This window comes from Terrapene carolina, unplaced genomic scaffold (genome assembly GCF_002925995.2).
Source record: "Terrapene carolina triunguis isolate 2854851 unplaced genomic scaffold, T_m_triunguis-2.0 Scaffold93, whole genome shotgun sequence".
Taxonomy (NCBI): Eukaryota; Metazoa; Chordata; order Testudines; family Emydidae; genus Terrapene; species Terrapene triunguis.
Genome location: NW_020664444.1, coordinates 30,422,875 through 30,433,601, shown reverse-complemented (window position 1 = coordinate 30,433,601; position 10,727 = coordinate 30,422,875). Strand labels below are relative to the sequence as shown.

At 55.5% G+C, this 10,727-nt stretch overlaps 1 protein-coding gene across 1 annotated transcript in view; it reads right to left on the bottom strand.

Annotated features, from left to right (window-relative positions):
• The window catches only part of LOC112116084 (cytoplasmic phosphatidylinositol transfer protein 1-like), a 42,862-nt gene extending 42,172 nt beyond the window's left edge, over positions 1-690 (bottom strand). Inside the window, exon 1 of the mRNA XM_024213402.2 lies at positions 325-690. The gene's annotated coding sequence lies outside the window, so the exon portion shown is untranslated. The remainder of the gene's footprint in view (positions 1-324) is intronic.
• Between the last annotated feature and the right edge of the window lie 10,037 nt (positions 691-10,727).

Here is a 10,727-nt window from a genome sequence, read left to right as displayed (position 1 = left end):
TGCCCCCAGCGCCCCGTTTCCCTGCCCCATCCTCCCTCCCGTGCCCCCAGCGCCCCCTTTCCCTGCCCCATCCTCCCTCTTTTCCCTCCCCTCAGCGCCCCTTTCCCTGCCCCATCCTCCCTCCCTCCCGTGTCCCCAGCGCCCTTTCCCTGCCCCATCCTCCCTCCCTCCCTCCCGTGCCCCCAGCACCCCCTCTCCCTGCCCCATCCTCCCACACGTGGTTCCTCTGCCCCCCCACCTGTGTTCCTGCAGCTTCCTCCCTTCCCTGCTTCTCCATCCTCCCCTCCCCCCCAGTTCTCCATCCTCCCCCCGCACTCAGCTCACCCGGACCCGGAGCGGCGGGATTTTCCTTCACATCTGTCCGTCCCCGCGGCGGCCGCTCACAGGAGTTTGCCTCCAACTCCTGATCCGCTTCCAAAGCGGCCCCGCTGGGCCGAGGGACCCACCGCCTCTCGCCCGCCAGCAGCCGGGCTGCCTGTGCCCCAGGAAGGTCGGGAGCCAGCGATCCGCGCTGCCCACGCCGCTGCCCCTGGGCTGCGAGTGCGGCTCCCTCACTCCGGTGCCGCCGCTCGCCGCATCCTGCTGCCGAGCCCTCGCTCACACCGACCCCTAGGGGAAAGCATCTGGCAGCGCAGGCAGCCCGGCCGGCCCTGCCCTGGGGCAGCCGTGGAGGGTGGAAATACCTGCCCGCCGCTAGGGAGCCAGCCGGGGCAGAGCAGCGAGAGAAACCTTAGCCGCAACCACGGCGAGCGGGGAGCCAGTCGGAGCTCAGCCGCCGCTGTGACTGGCTCGGCCAGGGGGCGGGGTGCTTGGCTCCGGCTGGCGTGTGGGACTTGCAGAGAGAGAAAGGAGGTTCCCGCCTGTTTGTCCAGGAGAGGGGCATCGCCAGGTTAAACTTGGAGCCTGACATTTGCAAACCCGCCTGCCGAACTTCCTCAAACCCTGGGTCCTGCAGCCAGACAAAAGGCCGCTGGACTGTCATGGGGGCTGCTTGGCTCCTCTGCAAATCAGGCCTCTTTGAGGTGCCTAAATATGGGTTTGGGAGGCTGCCTTTGCAAATGTTATCCCACATCTTTAAACACTGCCCCCCCCCCCCCCCCCCACCCACACACCCCCCTCTCAATTCAAGAAAACCTTACAGGCAGGCTCTTCCTTTTTCTTCACCCACTGAAGTCATTGTCCTGTTTGCACAGCCTAAAGTTAAGCCCAGGAGTAAGGCCTTGCAGGATCTGGGCCTGGCAGCTGGGTTACCAACACTATTATAGATTAGTGAGTCTGAAATCCTGCCTTATACAGTTCCCCACCTGTGGAGCAAGGCTGCTGCTCCAAGAAGCATGCCCACCAGATAAGACCCGAAGCACAAATGGACCAGGAATTTTTACAAATCCAATTTGCTTCCCCCTGCTCATGCTCACCCCATTCAAGACCCACTTAAAACTCTGACCCTTTGGAGTGGAATCTCACTAATACCCTAAACTACCCCTGTCTCTGTTTGTCCTAGTATGTTTTTCCTTCCAAGTGTCTCTGGCCTATGGTTCCAGTTCTGCAGTCAGATCCAGATACACACATTCTGACACCCATGCAAAGTCCCATAGACTTCAGTGAAGCCACTGGTACGGATCCAATTACAGCATCAGGGCCTTAGATTGTAATAAGCAGGGGCTGTCTTTATGTATGTTTTATACAGATTATCAACACAAAGCAATAATAATGACCATTAATAAACAAGATTTAATGTGCCTGTTTTCTCAATGCACTTTCAGTCAACCTGGTCATTAAACACAGATCAGTTCCTTTTACTTTTTGTTTCCAGTTTCAAGTGGTGAGTTGCACTTGAGGGCTTTCATGCACTAACATGCCCTTGAAATATTTAGCTTGCAAACACTTTTGTTCATTTGATTTCTGGTAAAATTTATTTTTTAATAGAAACATTTGTAATAGTTGTAAGTTTTACACAACTTTAATGAACCCTCACTTTGGGGCCAGATTTAACCCAAAAGTCTGTGCTCCTGCTGACCTCAAAGGGAGTTGAGAGCACTCACAGCCTCACAGGATTGGGCCCAAGTTTTCCAAACAGTATAAAGTATAAGCCAGACCTTCCCTGGAGACAGCGCATACCACAGTCTGTTTGCAAACACACAAGTGCTGCCTAGTATCACTCTCCCTCACCTGATCCTGACTGATCCCCTTGGAATAGGGCACATGCCAGGAGGGTGGAGGGGCTGGAATGGATGAACTCTAATGGAACTCAGCAGGAAAACCTGCAAACAACCAGACCCAGGGAACAGTAACTCATGACCAGCTGCACCTGCAAGGGCAAACCTCCTGGCATTACCACGTGAAGCAAGAGCAGTGTTTGTTTCGGAAACAGCTGACTTGACAGTTCCAGGACCCCTCTAATGACACCCATGCTGAGACCAGATGAAAGACCATGGCCACTAGAATGGCTCAGCATTGTCAATTCGAACCCTGCTCCATACAGGAGTGGACGTGGGGTGGCCTGTGGGTTGAATGCCATTCCCCGGGTTCTGGAATGTAGCCTGCAGCTGACCTGGTCTTTAATACACAAAGCATGGCCCTTGAAACTTTACATGCAGTGCTCCATCTTGATGCATAAGGAAGGGTTGTTTGGATCAAGGTAGCACATTGCATGCCAGGACATGTAGTCTCCAGGGGTCACACGATTTTATACAAATTAAAGTTGATCCCTTGGGCTTCTGGAAGTTGCTAATGCGTGGCTCCCAGCTAGGCAAAGTTTGGGCATGCCCAATATAAGATGAGCTGGCTTCAGTCTCATGGGACAGAAAGTTTGTTTGTAGGAATCTTTCCAAGCCAGTTGGAAGAGGTGGCTGCTGGGACTTCTGTAAGGTTTCAGTAATGGCCTTTTCCTCTGTTGCTGTCATGACCTGACCCTATCTTGATGCATCCAGGCAGGGAGGAGGAAAGGAGGAATTTAACCACAGTGTCCCTGATTTTTCTCTGTTAAAACAAGATAACATCCATCTACTTTTGCCATGGAGAAAATTTAGCAGCAGATCTACACCACCTAGTGGTGATGGAAACCGTTGAATGTGAAATCCTTAGGAAAGGACTTTGTGTGCTGTAGCATTCAGCCTAATATCCCAGGTTTCTTTGGAAATCAGGGGCTTACAGCCATCCATTTCTGAACCTGGCACATAGGGAGGCTGGGAGGGGGAAGATGGAAGCATCAGGCCTGTTATGGTCATGAGACAGACTGATGTCAATTCAGGGGAGTTCCTGTCAACACCCAGCGTGGCATTGTTTATCTGCCTCGGAGGCATTTTTAGTGGGTCCATCACCATTGTGTCTTGGCACATGCTTCACAAATTTAAAAGCATTAATGAAGTCAGGAAGAGCTGAGAACCCCAGGGGCCAGACAGGTTGCTGGTGTGAACTAGCCCAAATCCACAGAAGCCAATGAAGTTGTACCAGTTTACGCCAACAGGGAATTTAGCCCCAGATCCAATTCACTCAAGATGCACTGATCAGAGTGATAGAGGGCATGTGAATCAGGCAGGCATGTGTTTTGTACGCGTGGTGGTGTCTGCATCCTGGAGTCGGTGAGTGTCCCCTAGGTAATTGGGCCGTGTGAGGGTTGGTCTACACTAGATTAGATGGACCCAGTTACAGCTCTCAGGGGTGTGAAAAATTCGTGACGTAGTTAAGGCAACCTAACTCCCCCTGTAGACATTGCTAGGTCAACAGAAAAAATCTTCCCTCCCATTGGCATAGGTAACGTCTATACTAGCTGTGCCACTATAGCATTCAAGTGTAGACAAGCCCTGAGGCTGGTCTGTGCACTGGCATCTGTGTAAGTGGATTTGGCCCCCGGCTTGTTTGTGGATGTTGGACATGTGAGATCCCCCGGACCACCAACGTCAGTGTGTGTGACCGGGCTGGAGCGGGGAGCATTTATCTCACCTCGCTTGGCTGATGAGGAGTGGGATAAATTTAGCCTTTGTCTTTCCAGGGAAGCAACACTGATGAATGGACAAGATGGATATCAGCTTTCCTTGCGGCAAACATATGCTGTTAAAAATAGTGCCAAGGACACCAGGAGCAGGCGCTGATGTAGCAAAACAGGCCTGGGAAGGTGAGAGCTCAGCATCACATTAACCTGCCAGCTAGGGATGAACTTGAGTAGCCCCTCGGCTGGTAGGGGTGCCTGCCAGCAGAGGAAGAAGAGCTCAGCAGTATCTGATGCTCAAGTAAGATTCTGCTCAGCAACCCTCCTCACAGCACACATGCACCCCATGCCAGCAAGCCAGTGCCCTCATCTCTCACACAAACACTTCTATAATCCCCTCCCCGTGGCTGGAAACCCTGACCCCATTTCCCCACCCCGATGCACAAACACTCCTATAATGCCCTCCCCTTGGCCCGAACTCCCCACCCCACAACCTGCCGAGCCCAGCGCTAAATAAAAACACCTGCACTTCCCTTTGTAGGAGAGTGGAGATTGAAGAGCAGATCAGACAAGCTGTCGGAGCTCCACCCCTATTGATTCCAGCTGGAGAGAGAGGACATTTAGTTGGCCACATGCAGAAGTCTCAGGATGAATACTGACATTTCTCCTAAAATATTCCATGGAGATTTTCAGAGGCCTAAAGAACGTAAGTTCTCTGCCCTGCGCTATGCAGGACATCAGACCAGATGATCAGAATGATCCCTTCTGACCTGAAAAATCTCTGGGGGAAAACCTGGCCCCCATTGAATCAATGGAAAAAACTCATTGACTTCAACTGGGTCAGGATTTCACCCTAGGAATCCAGGAAATAGTACTGACCCAGATGAACAGCACCAAGCAGCATCTGCATGGGAGTTAGTATTGGATCCAGTATTTAACAAGGAGCATAACATAATCACAGGGGCCAGGCTCTGTACCCCTCTAGCCCACCTTCCCCTTTTGGGGCTTCTCCTGCCCCTATTCATCTTGATGGACAAATTGGAGCACCACTGATGAAGACCCCACAATTGATCTACACTCGATGGGGTGAGGAATCCTCACTTGCCAAAGCCTCTCTGCACCAGGCCAGGGTAAATGGAGTGACCTCTCCTGCCATCCTCTGGGCAGAGCATCTTCATTAACCCCATTCGATTTGGTCCACATACCATGTGCCAGAATTTTATGTCCCCACACTGACCTTTACCTGCTACTGGGTCCCATGTCTGGACTAGAGCCATGGCCCAGAACCCAGCTGCGACAAGGGAAGCTGACTTTTTCCGAGGGAGAACACCAAACCAGACATGCTGCCCCCAAGCTGCCCAGATGCAAGCATCCCAATTCTCAGAGCAGGGAGAGATCTCTTTTCTCTCTGTGCTATTACAGCAGTGTGGGCCAAGGGCAGTCGCGCAAGATTAATTTCAGCAGGGCGGGAAGAACTGTCCCTTAAAGTCATAGACCTGATTCAGCAAGGTACCTGAGCACGTGAGCAGTCCCATTGACTTCCGTAGGGTTACAGTCTGGGTGACAATGGGAGCACTCATGCTTAGCCAGGTACATGTTTCCTGAGTTTGCACCAGAAGCGTCGAGTGCCTGGTGCAGGAAAGTGTTGAGTTTAAGATTAATATTCTCCAACCTCCCATAGAATGCCACGCACTGGGTTTGGACAAGGAGCACAGAGGTTAGAAAACCCCAGGTAGGCTGCATGTCCCTTGAACTTAGCACTCAGTCCCCTACCCCAGTGAGTCCGAGCAATCAGGCACCTTCTTGATGTGGCCTCTGGTTCCGCACCAAAACCAGGGAATAATTAGTCCCTAGGCAAAGGCTGCATGGAATGTGCATCCATACATTGCCATGGAGATGCCATGTGGAAGTGTCTTCAGGTTCTGCAACACCTTCCTGAAATGTTATGAAATCACAAGCACTGTGTTAGCCCCTGGTGCTAGTCGGGACTGACACCCCCAGTGACCATCAATACATCCCGCGTCTCGTCTGCCCTATCTGTGACCTTGCCTTTCAGCAGAGTGCATGAGGCCGTGCTCTTTTCCCACCTCCCCATCCACCTCTCCCGTACCATTCTGCACTCATTTCATGCTGGGTATTCCATTTAGGGCCTGATTTTCAGAGGCAGTGAGCACCCACACCTGGTTGTCCCAAGCTGGGAACCCAAAAACGACTCATCTCCCCACTGCACTGATGTCTGTCACTAAACCATGCTGCTGTTTCCTTTGTAACATCTGCCTGTTCCTCTCCATTCCCACTGCCAATAAACCCCCTTCAGCCTTGACTATTTCTCATCTCAACCCCTGCAGCTCCCTTTTCTGAGGTCCCCTGCACTCTCACCTCCATCCCCTCTTCAATCAGTCCAGAATGCTGCTGCAGAAGTTGTCTACCGGATGTGCTGCTCTGACTGTGTCCAGACCTTCTTCAGATCTTTTCACTGGCTTTGCCTTCCTGCCTGCATCAAACTGAAGCTTCATGTCTTGTAAACCTACCTTCTGTCTACCTTCTTCTTGACTCATCTCACCTACCAATCTATGACCAACCTCTGCCCCCCCCCCTCGCCCATACACACACATCTTGGCCCGTGAGATGGTGGAAGTTTTCTATACTTGACTTCTGCTCTAGCCCCAAGGTGCTAAAGAATCCCACAGAACATTTCATTGGTGTGCTGTGGCCACTGGGATCTGCTCACTTCCTTGTGTGCAGCTCTCCCAATTCCCTCAGAAAACCGTCTCCACTTTGGCGTTTGCTGGACATCTGTGCCCTGTGGTCTCGTTCCTCAGGTATGGTCTGATCCTGCGCCCACCGATGTCAGTGAGTTGTGCCACTGACTCCCCCGAGGAGCAGCGTCAGTTCCATGGAGCACTGCCGTCTACTTTGCTGCTTGGGAAGTCGCCTCTGACCATTTCTATGCAGCTCTGCAAAGACATCTACAGACACTATGATGCCTGCCACTGAGCTGCCCCTCCCCCCACGTGGCTCAGACAGTGAGTGATTCCCACCCACTGAGCCCCCCCCCATGTCTCCGCACCTGTGCCAGGTGATTCCCACCTACTGAGCCCCCCCATCCCTCAGGTCTCTCTATGCCTGAGCCGGGCGATTCCTACCCAATGAGCCCCCTCTCTCCCCGCAGATTCGCACACAGAAAGGCAGAGCCTCACCCATGTTGACAGGGCATGGCACACACAGGAGGAGAATCGAACAAGTGCCAAGAAACACACACACACAGACGCACCCCGGCACTCACAACTCATGCCCAGCGCGCAGGATGGCAGAGGCTCACGGATCCACCTTTGCGCTGGGACCCCACCCAAGCAGGGACTCACAGGCGAGACACACACAAAAGCAAAGTCACATGGAGATACAACACAAACTGAAGCAGAAAGTCACGTGCCCACCCTCTCTCTCTCTCACCTCCCCTCAGCAAAGCAGATTACACATGCCCTAGAGCCACACACCATCACACCACCCCAGCTGAGCTGCACAGCCACACTTGTGTGCTGCTACACACACCTCCTGAAGCTCTGCTGGATTAAGAGTCGGCGAGCGTGCGACTTGCTAAACGGAGCCCAGAATAGAGCAAACTGAAGGATTGCAGGTTGCTTTTTATAGCAACGTATCAATCCTGGGAGACAGAGGTTCTATGGAGCGCGGCTCCTCGTAGACACAATTAGAGCAGCTCGCTGGCGCGGTGCTTGCGTCAAGGGCAGGCGCGCGTCCCCTGGAGGCATCCTCATGTCTGCGGCCTTGGCACCGTTCTTGAAGTCCCAGCCCCGAGCAGTCTCAGTGTGAAGGGCAGAGCCGAGCCCTGCATCTCTGAGTGCACTGGGCTTTTCAGCCAGTCGCTTGGTCACGCCTCTAGTTTGGGCTGGCTGGTGAATGAAAGGGCATCCCACCCTGCCAGGCTTCGGTGCAGGGCCTTGTGCGGAGCGGTGGGGCCACAGCGAGACCTCTTCATAGGTCTCTTAGCCAAGCATCTGAAATGCCTATAACAGGTGCAAACCGGCTTGTCTAGTTCAACTCCAAATGGCCGAGCCAACCAGCTGCTGCCCCCAGGGGGACAGGCAGTGAATGGCTAGGGCTAGAGGGGGGCTCAGCCACCCCCAATCTACCTACCAGCCCCCTGGCCAGCAGCCGAAGCCAGCAGCCCCATGCTGTGGCTACACTTAGGTGGGTCTCCCGTTAGTGCTGCCCGAGTGGTTCAAGGCGTGGCGCCAATGCCTGAGATCCAGGACGGAGCAATGCTCAGGCACATCAGAAATAGAACCGAGCATACGAGGCAGGAGTGGGGAGGGGCAGGGAACATGTGGGGGGCCCACAGCAGGGTCAAAGCACCCCCTGTATGAGTCTCCCCACCCCCTGTTTCCCCAGCCAAGAAGAAGCCAGGAACGGAGGGGCCAGCACCAGAGGAGGTGGAGAGCACGAGCTGCAGCGGCGCTGTGTGGCCCCGGGGGTGGCACCTAGGCAGCCCCCAGCTGGACGCAGAGCAGGAGGCTGGCTCCCTAGAGGAGGAGAAGGTGGCGGTGGAGGCCATAATGCAGCAGGAGGGGGAGCCCAGGGGGCAGAGCCCCCACTGAGGTTCACAGCTTGTGTCCAGGCGGGTGCTGGTCTCCTGCGCTTCGCCCTGGCGCCCTGGCCTCCGAACAGGGTCCCCTCCTGCAGGACATCTCCCACTTCCTGCAGCAGTGCCTGTCCTGCTGCTTTTGGGGGGGGGGGGGCTGCCTGCATGCCTGGCAGGAGGTGGGAGGGGTGGTGGTGGCTGCCCTGCTGGACATGGGCATGATGTCCAGCTACATCCCTGTGCCACCAATTTCCTTCTGCTGGCTGCTGGGGGCAGGATCCCCCTGGGATATAGATATGTCTCCCATCTCCCTGCCTGGCCTGGGGGCCATTTGCATCCCTGCATGAAATTGCAGCTTTTGGTCCCCTCTGGTACCCCGCACTCTGGAGCCACTGTGTGCTGGCTCCAGCATCGGTGTTCCTTAGGTGCGTGCGCCCGATCCCCAGCTGTTAAGGTATTCAGCATCCCCTGCCTATGCCAGGAGATCTGTGGGCACTTGGCTGGCATTGCAAGCTGAGGCCCAGCTCCTGGGGCGGGGGGGGTGGGAAATGTGTGGCTTCCCTTGGCCCATCCCCCCACCCCAGCTTGACTAGGCTACAAATGCAACCCTGCTGGGGAACCAGCTCAACGAAGTTCCAGTCTGGAGCAGGGATGCAGTCTGAGGCCAGATCCAGAACCAGCCTGGAGTCTTGCTCCGAGACACGGATACGTTCTGGATTGTGCTACACATGGAGCCATGTTACCCCACAGTGAGGGCAGGGTCCCTGGCAGGGCTGCATTTGTAGCATGGGCAGATCCCTGGCAGAGACCCTGTCTGTACTGCTGTCCCCACCAACGCTCTCACCCGACTTCCACTCGCCTGTGGCCATGCAGGGCTCTAAGAGCGGAGCAGAGGGTGTGGCTGGGGTCTGCCAGAGGTTGTGACCCCTGGAACACACCCAGCCACTGCACTCTGGGACAAATGTGGTGCTGCTCTGGCAGGATTTACTCCTGTCCGTTGGCCTGCCTTTGAGCTGGTGTTTTCTGTCTGGATATCTGTGCACATGCCTCTCACACGGTGTAGAAGAGGAACTCACCATGGGCGTGCACCCTCCTGGCTGAGCATGGCATAGCAGGGTCTTTTCCACGGGTGCCAACAGCTGCTCCAGCCCTGCAGTCGTCCATTGCTTCTTGCGACTCAGCCAGCGAGTCCCACCTCTCTAGAAGTAAACTGAGTCCAGCTCAACAGCAGCCTCCTGGCTTCTTGCTGGGCCTTCAGCCTCACCTGAGACTTTATTGGCCCTCCAGCCCTTGTCACCGGGGGCCTTCATGCCACCATCCCCTGGGAGCCAACAGGGAACCCAGGACCCTGTAGCAAGCAGCTAAGCTCTATCTATTCAGCCCCACTGCTTCCTCCCTGGGCTACCTCCTAGCTCAGCCTGTCTCTAGGTCTCCCTCCCAGTCCCTTCCAATGCTCACTCCTCCAAGGATCTCCGAAGGAGGGTGGATTAGTCACAGGGGACAAAGCCTACACCAGGCCCACCTGCCCCAAGGAGGCTCTGGCATCCAGCAGTTTCAGGCTTGCCCTGGCCTCCCTCCAGTAGATCTACCCCTTTCCCCAGCCAGCCCCCACTGAGCTGGGCTTTTCCTCTTTTAACTCCTCCCTCCAGACTTGGCACTGCTCACAGGTGTAACGGGGCGCAGCTGATTGAGCCCACAGGCTCTCCTGAACCCCTTCCTGGCTAGAGAGGGGCTGCAGACCCCATCACACTAGGAGGCTGTCTGGGGTGGGTCGGAGGTGCAAGATGGCCAGCAGGCAGCTTCCCCTTCAGAGGCCTTGAGGGAAGTGCTGAAACGGTTAGTTCTGAAGCCTCTGGCTGGGTCACCTGCGGAGCACGAAGCCACATTGGCCCTGCAGGTTGACACGCAGGTGGTAGCAGAGGCTCCTGCTCTCAGAGGGTTGCCTGAGCCCTGAGAGGTGCATTCCCAGCCCGGCGAGGAGCAGGGGGCCTGATGCCGGAGGGGTGCATTCCCAGCCCGGCGAGGAGCAGGGGGCCTGACGCCGGAGGGGTGCATTCCAAGGCTGGAGAGGGGCAGGGGGCCTGATGCCGGAGGGGCGCATTCCCAGGCCGGAGGGGGCAGGGGGCCTGACGCCGGAGGGGTGCGTGCCCAGGCCGGAGAGGGGCAGGGGGCCTGACGCCGGAGGGGTGCGTTCCCAGC